We start from the raw sequence: 4,086 nt of genomic DNA, 5'->3' as shown, positions 1-4,086 counted from the left end.
AGAGAGAGAGAGAGAGAGAGACAGAGAGAGAGAGACAGAGAGAGAGACAGAGAGACAGAGAGAGACAGAGAGAGAGACAGAGAGACAGAGAGAGACAGAGAGGGACAGAGAGGGACAGAGAGAGAGACAGAGACAGAGAGAGACAGAGAGAGAGACAGAGAAAGACAGAGAGTTTTATCTTTTATTCTTTTAAAAATAATATGCATAAAAGCAATGCGACAAGCTACCCACCAAGTTATTAAGCCATATAATGAGAATGTTTCATATTTTTCTTTTAATTCATTTTGATATTTTCTCAAGCAGTGAGTCTAAGGCTGTTCTATTTTGGTGGCAATAAAGATGAAAAGTCAATAAAAGGTTACTCTGGTAAGCTAAGAAGAAAACGCAGGCAAAGTATTAAATTTTTAAGGGCTTGAGTAAACTGTTGGTTTCTTAATTTCTAATTTCTATGCATGCATGTTCCCTTGTACAATTTCTACAAAAATTCTTCAAAAATTTTTCTCTCTTATGATCTGGATGAAAATGAATGTTCACATTTTCTGGCTTACATTTTCAGAGCCCCTACAGACATTATATATCATGTTAGAACCTGTGCTATAAAAGTGCATGTTTGTGTGCCCTGAGATACCAAAATCGATTTTTAGTTATATGATATTAAGAAAACTAAGTGAAATAAATAGAAAATAAAGCCACATGCTAAGCTGGTCAGCTTACCTCATAAGAGAATGATGTTCCCTTCATCAAGAGAATGATGTAGCACTTCATAAAACCAAAAGTCTTTTTGTGGCTTGTCCTGTTTATACACATTAGGATACCCAACTCTGTTCAAAACATAGCAGTTAATAGCAATAAGAGCTATGATGATAGGGCTAACTCTAAAGACATTTGCTTATATTCCACAACTTGCTTGGCTCATAGCCATCAACCCTTGCAAAGGTCATATGTTGTAAAGGCATTCTTACTGCTGTTTATAGCTTTATTCACTTTAAATAAGTTATGCAGCATTCTCAGGTCACAAATTCTTTCCTAGCTTTGATGGCTTTTCTGTAAAGTGACCTGTCTATGAATGAGCCAATATCCATCCCTGTTGCCTTGTTTATTTCCAACAAAAGATAAGAGATGTTATTATTAGGTCCCTTTCTTCCACTGGGAATTTCCAGGAAGAAAGAAAACATAGTCAGTTATTGCTATCTGACACTAAAATCAGAAGTAATATCTACTGTTCAAGAGCTTTGTTGGTCAATTTGGTTTTCTGGTTTTGCTTTTGGGTTTATATTTATTTATAGTCACAGGATTAGGTTGGACAGCTTCTTTTTAGAAGAAATAGGCGTCTGCTTAGTGTTCCAGATCTGACTTTTAGGATGTGTCTCATGTATGGTCATGATGCACTGAACAAAATAAGTCTAGTGAACATGGAAGTCAATGTCAAAAATGTTTTATTGCTTTAGCTTGCACGGGATCTAGTTCTGCAGCTGGCTATCTTAGTTGAAATGATGTTGAGGAGGGAAGTTTGATTCTGATCCTGAAAGTAATGGCTGCATTTGAAAATATGACTAAATTAGCATACACAACTGTTCAAACACATGCCAGTCAGAGAAACAAAGATATTTTATCTCATGCAGGATCCTGTTCCCTCAATAAAATCTCATTAAATAAACATACAAAAATGTTTTCATGGGACCATTTCAAACCAAATACAGATTTTTTTTTTGAAACTCCGTCTATGGGAGGTATTTTCTGGATAAAAGAAAATTTAAATTTAAAGAGATCCTACCTGTCTTAGTAACTGTTCTACCATTGTGAGGTGACACACTGACCATGGCAACTCACGAAAGAAAACATTGAATTGGGGGCTTTCTTACAGTTTCAGAATGTAAGTCCATGGATACCGTGGCACAGGTATGACAGCAGGCAAGCATGAGGCAAGAGCAGCAGCTGAGAGCTTATAGCTGATTTGCAAGTTTCAGGAAGAGCGAGAGCGAGAGCGAGCAAGAGAGAGAGAGAGAGAGAGAGAGAGAGAGAGAGAGAGAGAGAGAGAGAGAGAGAGAGAGAATGCTTGGTGTGGGTTGTTGAAATCACAAAGCCCAACTCCAATGACACACATCCTCAACCTAGGTCACATTTCCTAATCCTTCTTACTTGGTTTCATTTGGTATGGAATAGTTAGTGCTTCTCTTCCTAGAATATATGGAATGATATAGCAGAAACAAACAGGTGCTTGCCACCAATCCTGACAGCCTGAGTTCAAGTCTCAGAACCCACACGCTGGAGAGAGAACTAGATGCAGAAACACTGCTGTGACCTCTACATACATACCATGGCACATGAACACCTCCCTTCCACTACACAAATAGTAAATGAGTGTAACTTTTTCAAGTTTCTAAAAATTAGGAATGGCTCCTCTACTTCCTTGTTTTCCTCATTGATCCCCCAATATATAATTTTTCCATTTCAATTAACTTAATTATCCATTTATTTTTAGAATAAATGAAACATTGGGCCCACCAATGTGCCTACGTTGCAGTGACAAAAAAAGCATGTAAAGAACAATGAAGGAAAGCAGGTGAGAGCTACCAGACTTCTGGCTTTTCCTGAATTCAACATCATTGTTTGTTTTATGAGTCCCTCCCTTTTGTCTTTTATCAAGAGTACTACATCCCATTCCCTAGTTTTTCCTCCTGAGAAACTAGATCCAAATCATCAGCTTTCTTCCACTAGGGAAGTGGATATATGTGGCTGTGTGAGTGTGTCTCTGTGGATCAGTCCATGTCAGTGTGTGCCTCAGGTTAGTGCAGTCCATGGAGACCAAGAGTCAGATCTGGATCCCTTTGGAGGGAGCTCTGTGTCTCACCATCTACTTTCCATGTTATGAGTATACCCAGGAGTGCAGTGATTTTAAATAAGCACCTAAAAGAAAGAAAATCAAAACCAGTACTCTTGCCACCCTTTCACTCATATCATAGACTTTTTCTTACTTATGGAGAGTTTCATGTACAAATATCTTATTCACATTACAGGCAACATCTTTAACAAAACTATCTCAAGAGGTAGAAAATATTATTACTATTTTGCAGAAGAAGTGATTGAAGCTTCATGCTCAGAGCTTGTCCTCCCCGAGGTGACCAACCTCTTTAATTGCTTCTTGCCTTGTTCTTAACTCCTTTTTGCAAGTGGTATTCTCTGTGCTGAGATTATGTTTCCCATCTTTGGTGGCTAACTTCTGGTCGTCCATGAGAGCCCAGGCTTAACAATAACCTATTAACTGTGCATCTAGAAAATCCAGCTCCTGAACTACATTCTGGTATGACTTCCATGTATAAATGTCACCCCTGGAGTAGAAATTGAGCAGTCTTGTTATGTTCTTTCTACTCTTCACATGAAACTCCGATGCCCTCTTCTTGAACTCCAATGGTAAAAGTGAGCTGGAAATATTCTGTGCAGTGCACCGTGGGGTGAGGCCTGGTATACCTGCCTTGAGAGGTATGAGTCATAGATTTCTCAAGTTAGAGTCTGTGGCTTAACTTCTGGAGTACTGTGTGCCTTCCAAAGAAACTGAGGAACTCCTTCGGTTAGTGAAGTATTTGGGCCATTTTGTGTTTCCCTTAGAAGTCAAGGACTCAGGGAAGCTTGACAGGACAATTGGTCTTAGACATAAATCTTGTGCACCTTGTAATGTTTGCAGACATCATTGTATCCTGGCAACTGCAACTTTATTGTTCCTGGCATTTGCCATCATATTCTGTTTCTGCTAAGGGTATAAAAAGTCTGATTGCTCTTAATAAAATTGTCACAGCTTCAGCCTGGCTGTGGCCCCTTCTATCCAAGCCTGTTTTAATTTCTTGCCAGCTACATCAGGTATGCTTGGTCTGGTAAGTAAGCATGTGTGCTTACAATTACTGAGCCTTTATAGAATTATAGCCAAGCATCAAATTGTCCAAAGTTCTGAGGTAAATTACCATCATATACTAACTGCCTCACTACTAAGCTCAGAAACATTCTGGGCCTGAATGGCTTCATTCAGTGCATTCTACCAAATAGTCGGGGAAAAATTAACACTCATTCTGTGAAAACCTTCAAGACAAGAAA

General features: G+C 38.8%; 1 pseudogene; it reads right to left on the bottom strand.

Moving 5' to 3' along the window:
- The window catches only part of LOC110320797, a 27,547-nt pseudogene extending 24,315 nt beyond the window's left edge, over positions 1-3,232 (bottom strand).
- Positions 3,233-4,086: the final 854 nt, after the last annotated feature.

The sequence above is a fragment of the Mus pahari genome, chromosome 4 (genome assembly GCF_900095145.1).
Source record: "Mus pahari chromosome 4, PAHARI_EIJ_v1.1, whole genome shotgun sequence".
In the NCBI taxonomy this organism is placed as follows: Eukaryota; Metazoa; Chordata; class Mammalia; order Rodentia; family Muridae; genus Mus; species Mus pahari.
This window is presented reverse-complemented; position numbering and strand designations above follow the sequence as displayed.